This window comes from Myxine glutinosa, chromosome 1 (assembly GCF_964187855.1).
Source record: "Myxine glutinosa chromosome 1, kmMyxGlut1.1, whole genome shotgun sequence".
In the NCBI taxonomy this organism is placed as follows: domain Eukaryota; kingdom Metazoa; phylum Chordata; class Myxini; order Myxiniformes; family Myxinidae; genus Myxine; species Myxine glutinosa.
Genome location: NC_136261.1, coordinates 210,413,762 through 210,429,424, shown reverse-complemented (window position 1 = coordinate 210,429,424; position 15,663 = coordinate 210,413,762). Strand labels below are relative to the sequence as shown.

Genomic DNA, 15,663 nt, shown 5'->3' with positions numbered 1-15,663 from the left:
AACACATTACTCATTATACTTCTCCTTAACATCGATGTTCTGTCAATAGCCGAAATAGGTCTGACTAATTTTCAGATATCAATGGTTAAAGAATATTTAGATCTATAATTATCTACACACACAAGGTGTGAGCGAGGAGGACTTGGGATATGTAATGAGGGACGTTCTTAGATCTGTGAACCCCAAACACAGAATCCTCGACACTTCAGTCAAGGCTTAACTTTTGTTTGTTGGTGTGTGTGTGCAATGGGGGACGTTAGATATGTGAACCCCAAACACAGAATCCTCGACACTTCAGTCGAGGCTTAACTTCTGCACACAATTTTGTTTGTTGGTTGGTGTGTGTGTGTGTGAGTAATAATAATATTATACCAACCCTAACCCAACCCAACCCTAAATCCAACCCAGCCCTAACCCCAGCCCTAACCCCAACCCCAGCCCTAACCCCAGCCCCAGCTCTAACCCCAACCCCAGCCCTAACCCCAGCCCAAACCCTCACATTCAAAATCCCAACATAATATTTTTTCCGCTTCTTCAAATTCTGTCTTCCAAAGCTTTTAAGTTTGAAGAAGTAGAAATGAGGAGGAAGAATTTTCCAGCATTTTCTTCCTCGAACTTTCTTGATATTCCTGAAATATATGTAAAAAAAAAAATTACTTATCTAATATTATGGCATACATATAATTTAATTTATTTTCAATCAACTGAACTTACCTATGAAACATCATCAAACAAAGAACAATGTTCATTGCTTTATAGTCAGGTGGCTTAGTGAAATTATCGTTACCGGGCGGACAAAAGCACAATATTTGGCATGAGCCTCCCTTCGGGCCTATTAATTAATGTTAGCCTAGGAACCCTCGGGAGTTGAATTTGTTTTTCATGTAAAACACCAAAATTCAAGATGGCCGACATCGATGACAAAATATAGCTTTTCTCGAATCCTGTTAGTCTTAAGAAACCCTGGGTGGTTGACAAATTTGGGATTTTGAGGTAGTTGAATGTTATTGTGGACATCATAATAGTACCAACACATTGTAAAATATTATAAAGATCCTTATTATTCCAATAAATGGCAAATTTCAAATAAACAACCACCCTCTACTGGAAGGGAAATATTATCACCCAATAAAGTGAATAATAGTTGTATATTTGTACGTGTCGTACGTGAAGCTGGAAGGTGTGAAAACATTTTGCTACCTCGGAGACATGCTGAATGGAGAAGGTGGATCAGACTCGGCAACGGTTGCTCGAGTGAGATGTGCATGGAAGAAGGTAAACTTATAACTTAAGTAAACTTAAACTTAAAAGGTAAACTTAAAAGGTAAACTTAAACTTATAACACCTTAGGCAACCACCAAAACCACAGGTAAAACTTGACTTCAGTATATGCATGTTACCTGAGGTGAAATAACTTCGCAATTTAATTTCTTCCCTCTGTCATCCCGCTTTCAGATAAAAACCCAATTAACTCTACCTACCACGTCATGTTATTTCAGTTATTCTCCCCAAATATGGGGGTAACAGCCCCTTCACACTGCGGTAACCCGACTTATTTAATTATTTCCTTGAGGAATCTCTCTTCCTGCTAGTTAAATTGGGAGGTAAACACAGGGCTGTAAGTTACCATTGAGGTGTTAAATCACTCATGGGACCCCTCTCTATAAGTACTGAGCACATACGCCCACCACAACCCTCCTATCGACAGAGAAGTGGTTCATTTAGATGAACTTGTGTGTTGTTGTTATACAGTTCCTTGGACTTATAAATTATATGATATGCATGGGGAAAAAATCTGGGTTCATTTTATTCACAGGAATTACAAAAGACACAAATAAGCAGATAATGCTCTTGAAAGCAATGGGTTGGCACTTGACAATCCTCTACTATACAACGCGTGTGCATTTATTACATATTTTTTCATATATAAAGCATAAATTATTAATAAGTAAATATACAACCATTTTTTCTAGAATGTAGTTTTAAAACAAATGATCAATGGAAGAAGAAATTTTTCCAAGATTTGGCAGTTGGGAAATGGGGGTTAATATTTAATCCTAAAGAAAAATAAATTATATTAACACCAAATGGGGAATTCTTCATTCCTAAAAAAATTTCAATGGAAGATAAATTATCATTTGAAAAGTTATTCTGGGGTGAAACGAAATATTTTCAACTAGAACAGAAAATTAAAGCCCATAAGAAAAATATTACCAGAAAAGATAAAATTAAAAGGGTTTTTTTATTTATTCGTAGTTTGAATATTCAAACTACCCAAAATTTAGAAGTAATATATAACACATTACTCATTATACTTCTCCTTAACATCGATGTTCTGTCAATAGCCGAAATAGGTCTGACTAATTTTCAGATATCAATGGTTAAAGAATATTTAGATCTATAATTATCTACACACACAAGGTGTGAGCGAGGAGGACTTGGGATATGTAATGAGGGACGTTCTTAGATCTGTGAACCCCAAACACAGAATCCTCGACACTTCAGTCAAGGCTTAACTTTTGTTTGTTGGTGTGTGTGTGCAATGGGGGACGTTAGATATGTGAACCCCAAACACAGAATCCTCGACACTTCAGTCGAGGCTTAACTTCTGCACACAATTTTGTTTGTTGGTTGGTGTGTGTGTGTGTGAGTAATAATAATATTATACCAACCCTAACCCAACCCAACCCTAAATCCAACCCAGCCCTAACCCCAGCCCTAACCCCAACCCCAGCCCTAACCCCAGCCCCAGCTCTAACCCCAACCCCAGCCCTAACCCCAGCCCAAACCCTCACATTCAAAATCCCAACATAATATTTTTTCCGCTTCTTCAAATTCTGTCTTCCAAAGCTTTTAAGTTTGAAGAAGTAGAAATGAGGAGGAAGAATTTTCCAGCATTTTCTTCCTCGAACTTTCTTGATATTCCTGAAATATATGTAAAAAAAAAAATTACTTATCTAATATTATGGCATACATATAATTTAATTTATTTTCAATCAACTGAACTTACCTATGAAACATCATCAAACAAAGAACAATGTTCATTGCTTTATAGTCAGGTGGCTTAGTGAAATTATCGTTACCGGGCGGACAAAAGCACAATATTTGGCATGAGCCTCCCTTCGGGCCTATTAATTAATGTTAGCCTAGGAACCCTCGGGAGTTGAATTTGTTTTTCATGTAAAACACCAAAATTCAAGATGGCCGACATCGATGACAAAATATAGCTTTTCTCGAATCCTGTTAGTCTTAAGAAACCCTGGGTGGTTGACAAATTTGGGATTTTGAGGTAGTTGAATGTTATTGTGGACATCATAATAGTACCAACACATTGTAAAATATTATAAAGATCCTTATTATTCCAATAAATGGCAAATTTCAAATAAACAACCACCCTCTACTGGAAGGGAAATATTATCACCCAATAAAGTGAATAATAGTGAATCATGTATTTCAGTAACTGGACTTGTGCTAGTCAAGACGATATTAAAAAGTCCAAGGCATTTATTACAATAACTACAGTAATTTGAATTGTACAGACAAAACTCAATTTTCAAGCAAATAACATCACTATGCTTTATTCGTAGGTCTCCAAGTAGTTCTCAATTCCCCTTACTCTCTCACACTATGGAGACAATAGTAGGCCATTTCATGGAGTTGAGTTGGAATGCAATTTGTTTATAATAACAAACACAGTTTCTTACAAAGTATGTGGCATTGTCCTGTGATGTCTCTTACAGTAACACACAGTTTGCAATGCTCTACGGAGTACATTGGCACTTGCAAAGTGGTGAGTAGTCCAGATTTGCTTTGCCACATTTGCAGTTAGAGCAGTCTCCTTTGCAGGAGCATTTTATCAGCTCCCTGCACGATCTGGAAACCTCTGGAATTGTCACCCAAACTGGTATCCATGACTGTAATACCTTGGTCCTGGCAAAATCCTGTGGAGAAGGAAACACTAGCTGTGTCCGTGTACTGGTCGTCCAGATTCCTGCTTGATACACTGCGTGTCAGACATGTTGGAGTAGCATATCCTTGGTGGGTGGCAGTTTGTCCATTGCTCGATTCTTCTGGCAGAGGAGTTCCCTTCTTGTCTCATTGACAGAACTCAAAGGACTGGTTTTGTCATACAGGATAACAGTCAGTCTCTTGAGCTTCTGGAAAGGTTCATCGTTGAAATCCAGCAGCTGGAAGGGATGACCGGCCAGATACACAAATGTCTCTATGATGTCTTCGTCGACCTGCCAGGCTTGCCAAACTGACTTATTGCCCTTGCCGTTGAAGGCAGAGGTTGTATCGCAACCTGAAAAATGCATAGCAAAAATGTGAAAAAAAAAAAAAATTAAAACTCCAGAGGGCTCCGAGGCTAACATTAATTAATAGGCCCGAAGGGAGCCTCATGCCAAATATTGTGCTTTTATCCGCCCGGTAACGGTAATCTTTAAATATAGCACTAAGCCACCTGACTATTAGAATCCAAAGAGTCTCCAAGAGAGGCCCCACAGGTAAAGCCTCCAGAGTGAAACTCTTTGGTGGGGTCATCAGGGTCTTGGCTGTTCAAAAAGTCCTAAAAGAATCAATCGTTTCACCCCATGTTGTGGTAAAAGCAGTGTTTTCATGTGCATCTCAGATACAATTTCCTATGAGAAAGAATAATAATAATGTGTTAATTAATTTTTTTCATTTAAACACGATTATTATATGTACTAGCAACGGTACATGCCCTACGGGTGGGCTTCAATTGGGAGGCCCAAATGCAAAGGCAAAATATCAGAAGGCTTTTTTATTTTAAACTAGCCGAAAGCACCCAGTGTTGCCCGGGTTCTTTTTGAATGAATTTACTAGTACTAGGGCATGCCCGTACTATATATATATCTAAAATTATATCCCCCCCCCTCTATTTACATGAAATGGTTTGGTTCATTCGCAAAGCCAAAGCGAACGGCTTGCGAGTACGGTGACAATCCCCCCCCGCTATTTACATGAAATGGTTTGGTCCAAAGCGAACGGCTTGCGAGTACGGTGACAATCCCCCCCCCCCCCCCCCCCCCTCTATTTACATGAAATGGTTTGGTCCAAAGCGAACGGCTTGCGGAGTTTGGTAAAGAAATCGCCATAGCTCGGTAACTACTTCTCCGATTAATATGAAACCTTGAAAAGGCACATCCTCGGGTCCCCAGCAATATACCTGGCAAGTTTAAAGTATATCGGACCCGTGGTTGTCGAGAAACAGCGGTCACAGACACACAGACAAACACACACACACACAGAGATTACTGGAATTATAGATAGACTAGGACGTGCCCGTACGTGGGTGCCCATTCGGAAAAACATTCCAAACCGCGTGGCAGTAACGACCACAGAACCCCCCCCCTCTATTTACATGAAATGGTTTGGTCCATTCGCAAAGCCAAAGCGAACGACCACAGAACCCCCCCCCCTCTATTTACATGAATGGTTTGGTCCATTCGCAAAGCCAAAGCGAACGGCGAACGGCTAAATCGCCATAGCTCGGTAACTACTTCTCCGATTAATATGAAACCTTGAAAAGGCACATCCTCAGGTCCCCAGCAATATACCTGGCAAGTTTCAAGTATATCGGACCCGTGGTTGTCGAGAAACAGCGGTCACAGACAAACACACACACACACACACACACACACACACACACACACACACACACAGACACACACACACACAGAGATTACTGGAATTATAGATAGATAATTCAGCTTTTACTTGTGGCCGTAGAAGATTGACTACTATAATTCAGCTCAGCTTTTAATTGCGAAATGGGCCCAGTCCGGCCGAGGCGGCCTCGACCGGCCTCGCCACCTAGCCTAAAACCTTCCCGGGGCCCGTCCCGATATTTTTTGTTTCAGAGTTTTCCTCCTATCTTTCACCGTTCAGGAGATTAGCGTGTGCAGACAAACAAACAAACAAACAAACAAAAAAAAACTTTAACTTTCTTTTATACAGTGCATTCAGAAAGTATTCAGACCCCTTCACTTTTTTCACATTTTGTTATGTTGCAGCCTTATGCTGAAATCGTTTAAATTCATTTTTTCCCTCATCAATCTACACTCAATACCCCATAATGACAAATAGAAAACAGGATTTTAGAAAGTTTTGCAAATTTATTAAAAAGAAAAAACTGAAATATCACATTGACATAATTATTCATACCCTTTGCTATGACACTTGAAATTTAGCTCAGGTGCCTCCCATTTCTCTTGATCATCTTTGAGATGTTTCTACACCTTGATTGGAGTCCACCTGTGGTAAATTCAATTGATTGGACATGATTTGGAAAGGCACACACCTGTCTATATAAGGTCTCACAGCTGACTATGCATATCAGAGCAAAAACCAAGCTATGAGGTCAAAGGAACTGCCTGCAGAGCTCAGAGACAGGATTGTGTCGAGGCACAGATCTGGGGAAGCCTACAAAAAGGTTTCTGCTGCATTGAAGGTTCCCAAGAGCACAGTGGCCTCCATTATTCTTAAATGGAAGAAGTTTGGAACAACCAGGACTCTTCCGAGAGCTGGCCGCCCGGCCAAACTGAGCAATCGGGGGAGAAGGGCCTTGGTAACAGAGGTGACCAAGAACCCGATGGTCACTCTGGCTGAGCTCCAGAGATCCTGTGTGGAGATGGGAGAAACATCCAGAAGGACAACCATCACTGCAACACTCCACCGGTCTGGGCTTTAAGGCAGAGTGGCCAGACGGAAGCCTCTCCTCAGTGAAAGACACATGAAAGCCCACAGAATCTTGTTTCTCACAATCTGAGAGTCCTTTAGGTGCTTTTTTGCAAACTCCGAGCAGGCTTTCATGTGTCTTCGAGTGACACCATGTGTCAAGGTGTAGAAACATCTCAAAGATGATCAAGAGAAATGGGAGGCACTTGAGCTAAATTTCAAGTGTCATAGCAAAGGGTATGAATACTTTTGTCAATGTGATATTTCAGTTTTGTCTTTTCAATAAATTTGCAAAACTTTCTAAAATCCTGTTTTCTCTTTGCAATTATGGGGTATTGAGTGTAGATTGATGAGGGAAAAAATGAATTTAAACGATTTCAGCATAAGGCTGCAACATAACAAAATGTGAAAAAAGTGAAGGGGTCTGAATACTTTCTGAATGCACTGCATGTGGAGATGATTCATACAAACATCCGTTGAATCATATCACACGCAAATCATCAAAATCTAAACAGTACATGGCGCCTATTTTGAAAAAAGATTGAATTCTGCACAGCGGAAGCGGCCGCTACACGTCTTTCTCAGTTGCACGTTTATGTGTGAAGAGTGCGTGCCGAATCTGTAACACGGAAGCGGCTGCTACACCTGTTTCTCAGTCGCTTTGCACACGCTGCCATGTTACTTCGGAGCCGCCCGTTTATATCGGAAGAGTTCGTCAGGAGTCGACCTACTCTCTACATATACCCTATACCCAGCCCTAACCCAACATTTGTTTGTGTGCTGGTCATCCAGATTTCATTTAAAGCCTGAATGAAAAGAAAACCCCAAATATCCAAAATCCCTTCTCTTGTTCAGATATTAATTAATCTTTAATATCTAAGAAAAAGCATGTTTATGGAACTTTATTAACTCTCCAACCCAAAACGAGAATGACTGGTTCGACGAAGATGTGCCCTGCTGGAGGGCCTGCCACCTCCCCCGCAGGACCGGCGCCCTCCACCTCCCACAACCGCAATCCTTGCTGATCTTCCAGTTAATCGAGCTCCATTTTCATGAGATCTTGAATGTGTTGTTTCTCTGGGGAGAACATGAGATCGTTAATTTCTTGCAACATTCGCTCTTGTTTGGCATACAAGGCATGAAAATCAAAAGATAAGAGAGAAATGCTTCTAGTATCGGGATTGTCCATGAATGTGGATTCCTCGGAATTCAGAGTGATGGGTGGATCATCCAGTTCCCCGTCCCCATACTCACTCTTGTCCATCTCCAGTTGGGCCATTTGCGCTGAAGAGCTAGAAAAGAATCTCTCCAAGCACATCCGAAGAAGATGCTTCATTATAAACACAGCAAACACCAGTCCCACTATTATGGTGAGACCCCACAGAACCCAGGACAATATGGTGTACCCAAAACTGCTGAACCATCCTGAAAACCAATTTGTTATCCCCAAATCTTCCCTTCTAGTCCAAAGTTTTGAGTTTTGTATGTCATTCAGCATCAAGATTTCCGGTACCACTTATCTCAAATAGCAGACTCCTTTCCAGTTATCAAATAAATAGGGGTAAGCTTTATCTCCGCAAACAAACATTGTCCCATGTGGAGAAATTATATGATTTGAAAGACATCTCATGTCCTCTGATTCCACTCTCTTAATTAAACTGCTGAAACCCCTCAGATCTTTGATGACCCTTCAATTCCCCCAAGACCCCTGAAGACTACCAAGACTCCTGAATGCACTGAAATACCCTTAAAGACCCAAAAGACCGTAAAAACGCAAAATACTGTGAAGGTCCAAAAGACCCCGAATATCCAAAAGGTCCTGAATACCCAAAACACCGAAGAGACCCTGAAGACCCCAAATCATTTTGCAGTAACCCAAAAATACACCGAAATGGTCAAAGATGCCTATCCCTGTGAGATGATGTGTGGTGACTGAAGTTTATCCCCAATCCAACCCATCCTATTGGTTCTGGGCGACACTTGGCCTCAATCTGTATCAGGCTTGGGTTCTCTTGAGGGACATTTACATCATTGTGAGTGCAGGTGGACCCACCCAAATCTATCCCACTTTGATCTTTATTCATGAAACCCAAGTTCATTCTCCCATTGCTGGCCATACATCTTGTTTCAGCAGCGCTTCACTATGTACCAGCGCTGTCTCAATCATGACTATCAGCAACATCTGTGTGCTGGTGTTGGTTGCGCTGGTGTGTTGTGCTGGTGGTGTGCAAAATGTTTTGCTGGGGCTGGTTGGCCTGTGTGTTTGTGTTCCCCTGTGTGGCCTCTTGGTGTTGTGCCTCTGGGGATCTCCATTGCTTTTCTTTGGATACCGAGTGAGGTCCGAGCCACCTGGGTTGCAGTGCGGTGCTCCGTTTCCAATTCTTCACCACCACCCAGTCACCTGGTTGGTGGAGATTGGCACTGCTCTGTAGCTGATTCGGGCATTGCTTCTTTAACCTGTGTATAAAACCTTTTGCAACTTCTGTGAAGGCTTTCCAAAATTCCAGTGCTATTCCATCCATTAAGTGTATGTTCATTTCATATTCCCCAAACTGGCCCTGGGACACAATCTCCTCGAGCTGCAAGGTCAATTCTCCCAAATATCAGCCTTATCAGTAACTAAACATCAATAACTAAGTGACTAAATAAAACTAACTAGGTAAATATCAATAACTGCAACGATTACATGAAACGCACCTAGTATTGGGATCGTCCATGAATGTGGATTCCTTGGAATTCAGAGTGATGGGTGGATCATCCAGTTCAATCAGCAAACATTACCGCTTTACACAAAAAGGTGCAAAAAGGGATCCTTGAAACTACAGACCAATCAGCCTGCTCCCAATTATCAGTAAAGTCATGGAATCCATAATTGCTTCGGATATCAAATCCTTCCTCTTCTCCAATGGCTTGATCTCCGATCATCAATTTGGATTCAGACCAGGTCATTCTACTCTGGACATGTTGCTTCTCCTGTCTCAATGGATGGGGGTCCTCAATGCCAAACAGAAAATCAGAGCTGTCTCCCTTGACATATCAGGTGCCTTCGATACGGTCTGGCACCCAGCTCTGCTCACCAAACTCTCCTATGGTAACCATGGAAATCTCCACGCATGGCTTGCGGACTTCCTCTCTGGTCGTAGTCATCGTGTGGCCCTGAATGGATTTCACTCATCTCACCTTCCTGTTCTGGCTGGAGTTCCACAGGTAGTGTTCTGGGCCATGTGTTTTTTCTGGTCTTCATCAATGATCTCTCAGACTCTCTGGAAAATCCTCTCCATCTCTTTGCTGATGACTCCACTCTCTGCCGCTCCATTCCTCATCCCTCAGATTGGCAGTCTGCAGCCTCCTCACTCTCTGCAGACCTGGACAAAATCACAGACTGGTCAAACAAGTGGAACATGCCTTTCAATCCTGACAAATCTAACACTCTTACTATGTCTCTCTGAAAAGACCCACTGGAAAACCCTCCCATCTACTTTCTCAACAATCCTCTCCAAGAAGTTCTGTCGCTCAAGCTTTTGGGTCTCACTATCTGCCATGATCTTTCTTGGGAAAACCACATTTCCAAGCTGGCCTCCAAAGCCAGTCGCCGACTGGGCATCCTCCGTCGTGCGGAGTCCTTCCTTGGCACACCTGAGCTCCTCACCACATACAAGGCTTTCATCCACAGCTCAATGGAATACTGTTCCCCCCTTTGGGCCTGTGCTCCTGCCTCACACCTAGCTCGGCTTCACACTGTTGAAACCAAAGCTTTCAGAATCATTGGAATCTCCTGCGATGAACTGTTGTACTAGTGGGTGGCAGTTTGTGACACGTGGTGGCAGTCTGTATGTGTATATGTGTATGTGATGTGTACATCATCCAAAAGCCTAACTCCGTGGGCTTTTCACTCACTCACCACAGGCAGCTTGGTGGTCTTTCTGTCTTCTACCGACTCCTCTCCGGCCTTGCTCCCCCTGTGCTCTGTCCCCCAAATATTCCAACAGGTCGCACAAGATCTGCCAGCAACCCTCTTATGGTTAAACTGCCAAAATCAAGGCTCTCTGCTCACCTTCACTCTTTCATTCCCCTTTTATCCCACCTGTGGAACAAACACCCCCATTCCCTTCAATCCCACTCCTCCCTCCAGGTCTTTAAAACAGCTGTTCACCACCATCTCTTATCTTCCCCCATCCATAACCTTGATCTTTTCTACCCCCGACAATTCACCCCAGATCCACTTTTTAAAAATTCAAACTTCTTTCCTGGAAGTCCTTTCAGTGTCCATATGTTTTATACCTCTCCCACCTCCCCCCAAGCCCTCTCCCTCCCACAGTTCTCTCGATGACCCTGCTCTCAAATGTTGTGTGTGTCTTTCCCACTCTCTCCCCATCTTGTCTACCACTCCCTTTATTTTGTGTTTTATGTGTCGGTTTGAGTTTTTGTGTGATTAATGCTAGCTCTTTCACGAGCCTCGATCTTGTATTCAAAAAAAACAAACAAAAAAAAAAAGGACTATTACATCCTCCAATTCTTTTCCTCATTGTCATCACATAGCTATTTTCAAACACACTGGCTCCAGCAGTATTATTTTATTTAATTAACTATTTTTAACACATTATAACTTTTCTCATCAAATATTCATTATTTTACAAAATCTGTTGACAAGATCTGTATTTTCCTCCTCTCCTTTTACATAAATCAACCATTTTCTCCAGCCATGGAATAGTCCATTATTCATACAAATAATCATAAGAGCTCTGTAAAACATCTCTATCTTTTAAACCTCTCTAAACCTTTAAACCTTTAAACCTCTTTTAAACCATCTCTATCTAAACCTTTAAATTTTGGCAAACCTCTGATAATATGGACCAACTTCTATCTACCCATCCCAACTCTCTCTTCCTCATATGTGGTGATTTCAATTGTCACCATGCCAGTTGGCTGGGTGTGGGTACCTCTCTCACCAGCCATGGCTCTTCAGCAAAGGACTTCTGCGACTCACTGGGACTGACACAATCTGTCAATTTCCCGACCCGGATCTCAGTCAACGGAGCATCTTCTCTTCTGGATTTGGTTATGACAAACTTCCCTGAAAATGTCTGCTGCTCTTCTTCTGCTCCAATCGGCTCATCTGATCATGTGCTTGTCAAAGTGGACATCTCTCTGACCATTCTCAGAGAGCCTCCTCAGCGTCGACGAGTCTGGCATGTCACTCAGGCCAACTGGCACGGTCTTCAAGCAGCCATCAATCATCAGGATTGGTCTCCCATCTCTACCACCTCTGACATCAACTCATCCTGGGAATTCTTTCAAAGTAAATTGCTCTCTCTCATGCACAGATTTATACCATCTCGTCTTCAGTTGTCATACCCTTCCTCCCGTCCATGGTACACGGAATCTTGTGGTGAGGCTGTTGCCCTGAAACAACTTGCTTTCGTCTCCTGGAAAGCAAATCCAACGGAAGGAAATCTCATTTCCTTTCACAAAGCCCGAAACAAGTGTGTGTCCACCCTCAGGAGAGCCAGGAAACAATATCTCACCATTCTCAAGACCGAACTCTCTTATCTGTCTCCCTCTTCCACATCCTGGTGGCGTCTGGTCAAATCTGTTTCTGGTGTTTGTTCCCCCTCCATCCCCTCCCTCACCTCAAACGGCTTAACGGCTGACTCCGCACGTGAAAAAGCTGAATGCCTCAACTCTGTGCTTGCCTCTAAATCTTGTGTCCCAAACCCATCCCTCTCTGTACCCACCATACCCAGTCGTACCCAGCTGCTCCTGGACTCTGTGTCCTTTCCTCCTGACAAGGTGGAAAAGTTTCTGTCAACCCTCGACTCTGATTCTGCAACTGGTCCTGACGGCATCAGCCCACGGGTCCTAAAATCATGTTCTTCTGCTCTTTCACTCCCTCTTTCTGTTCTCTTCACCCTCTCTTTTGCTCAAGGTCATCTGCCATCTGCTTGGAAATCAGCCAACATCACCGCCTTGCACAAAAAAGGTGCAAAAACAGATCCCAGCAACTACAGACCAATCAGCCTTCTCCCAATTATCAGCAAAGTCATGGAATCCATCATTGCTTCAGATATGAAATCTTTCCTCTTCTCCAATGGCTTGATCTCTGATCATCAATTTGGTTTCAGACCTGGTCACTCTACTCTGGACATGCTGCTTCTGCTTTCTCAACAATGGATGGAGGTCCTCAACACCAAACAGGAAATTAGAGCTGTCTCCCTTGACATTTCACGTGCCTTCGATACGGTCTGGCACCCTGCTCTGCTCACCAAACTCTCCTCCTTTGGTATCCATGGAAATCTCCACGCATGGCTGGCGGACTTCCTCTCTGGTCGTAGTCAACGTGTGGCCCTGAATGGGTTTCTCTCATCTCCTCTTCCTGTTCAGGCTGGAGTTCCCCAAGGTAGTGTTCTGGGCCCTGTGCTTTTTCTGGTCTTCATCAATGATCTCTCTGACTCTCTTGAAAATCCTCTCTATCTCTTTGCTGACGACTCTACTCTCTGTCGCTCCATTCCTCATCCCTCAGATCGGCAGTCTGCAGCCTCCTCACTCTCTGCAGACCTGGACAAAATCACAGACTGGGCAAACAAATGGAACATGTCTTTCAATCCTGATAAATCTCACACTCTTACGATGTCTCTCCGAAAAGACCGACTGGAAAACCCTCCCATCCACTTTCTGAATAATCCTCTCCAAGAAGTTCTGTCACTCAAGCTTTTGGGTCTCACTATTTGCCATGATCTTTCCTGGGAAAACCACATTTCAAATCTGGCCTCCAAAGCCAGTCGCCGACTGGGCATCCTCCGTCGTGCGAAGTCCTTCCTTGGCACACCTGAGCTCCTCACCACATACAAGGCTTTCATCCGCAGCTCTATGGAATACTGCTCTCCCCTCTGGTCTGGTGCTCCTGCCTCACACCTAGCCCGTCTTCACGCTGTTGAAACCAAAGCGTTCAGAATCATTGGAATCTCCCGCGATGAAGCTAACTCCAAGGGCCTTTCACTCACTCACCGCAGGCAGGTTGGTGGTCTTTCCGTCTTCTACCGACTCCTCTCTGGCCTTGCCCCCCCAGCCCACTCTGGGCTCTGTCCCCCAAATATTCCTACAGGTCGCACAAGATCTGCCTGCAACCTTCTTATGGTTAAACTGCCAAAATCAAGACTCTCTGCTCACCTTCACTCCTTCATTCCTCTTTTCTCCCGCCTCTGGAACAAACTCCCTCACATTCTTCAATCCCACTCCACCCTCCAGGTCTTTAAAACAGCTGTTCACCACCATCTCTTATCCTCCCCCATCCAAAACCTTGATCTTTTCTACCCCCGCTAATTTCGGTCCCCTTGTGTTTTATACCTCTCCCCCCCCCCCCCCCCCTTCCCCTCCCACGCCTCCTGCCCCCAAGCCCTCTCCCTCCCACACTTCTCCCTGCTCTCAAATGTTGTGGTTGTGTGCTTCCCCTTCTCTCCCCATCTTGTCTTCCGCTCCCTCTTTTTGTATATTTTGTTTGTCTGGTTGATTTGTTTGTGAAATAAATGTTAGCTCTTTCACGAGCCTCGATTCAGTATACAAAAAAAAAAAAAAAAAAAAAAAAAAAAAATTCGTGACACTTCGACAACGACTACCTTATTATTGTACCCCCTCTGGTTCAAGATTCACAATTCATTCCATTAATTGGAGCATCCCGTCAATTTCATAACATGACATCCAATTCCTCGTGACATCTATACCATCATCGGATTGTCAATCAGTCAGATCTTACCTCATCCATTCCCAGACTTTGAGCACCATTTTGTTAAATCCTCACAAAATTTTACGATTAACTATCCCATTCAACCATTTTTCCCAATTTTGGTCACAATTTTCCAATGTCTAGGAATCCGTTTTGTCCTTCCCCCACCAACTACTCTTAAGAACACTGAAAACATGTTTCCACAAGTTTTAAATGTCCCAAATTTACATATTATTTTGCTACATTAATTACATTTACCCTTTACATGTTCACATCTCAACCCAATCGGAAAACAAGTACAGATACATTCAAAGTAAACCGCCCCCATGCCAAATAATTAAATATCCTACAGCGCGGCATTGCCGGGGCGCCTATGGCGCCCGGCAATACCGCAGTGCAGCTCATAGAGGCTGCATTGGGAGGGAGAGGTGTACGCTAATTGATTGATTAATTGTATAATTTAAATCAATAAAAGATCACAAAATGTTTTCTTAATCAATTGGCTAATAGCATAACTAAACCACCAGTGCTTCATCCGAAGTAGTATATTTTAGAAATTTAATGAAATAAGTCATTAATTAAAAATTAAAAAATTAATTGATTAATCAATAAATAAATTATTCAATTAATCAATAAATAATTAATCAATTAATCAATAAATAATTAATCCATTAAATGATTAATCAATAAATCAAAAATATCCTTGATAGCCACATCACTTGGTCACTGTCATGTCCAAATATTAGCTTCCCAGCTCAAAAGGTGCCTGAGATATTGGCCAAATGAGAAAGAAAATAAATAAATGATTAATAATGAAAATAAATAAATAATTAATCATTAAAAACTTAAATTAATAATCAATTCGGTCACAGAACACACAAACCACCACCGTTTCATCAGAATCTGTAACTTTAAAAAACAAAAGTCATTAATCGAATAATTAAATAATTAATCGATTAATTGATTAATTGATTAATTAATTAATCAAAAATAGCCTTTGCAGCCAAATCACCTGGTCATTCGCATGTCCAAATATCAGCTTCCTAACTCAAAAGGTGCCTGAGTTAATGGTCAGAAGAGAAAGGAAATTTGATTAATTAAATAAGTACTGTACTTAATTAATCGCTAATAATAAAATAACTCCTCAATTAATTGATTAATCAAAAAACAAAAAATAGCGTTTTTCACAAGGGACTTGCTCACTATTGTGCCGAAATTTCAGCTTTTTGCTCAAAGGATGGCTG

The 15,663-nt window shown here is 42.3% G+C and overlaps 1 long non-coding RNA gene across 1 annotated transcript; it reads right to left on the bottom strand.

Moving 5' to 3' along the window:
- Positions 1-2,803: 2,803 nt before the first annotated feature.
- Positions 2,804-8,353, bottom strand: LOC144889780 (uncharacterized). The gene is made up of 3 exons (XR_013622063.1): positions 7,954-8,353; positions 7,610-7,776; positions 2,804-2,925 (listed from the first exon to the last, which is right to left on the bottom strand). It is a non-coding gene; the product is annotated as an uncharacterized LOC144889780 (long non-coding RNA).
- Positions 8,354-15,663: the final 7,310 nt, after the last annotated feature.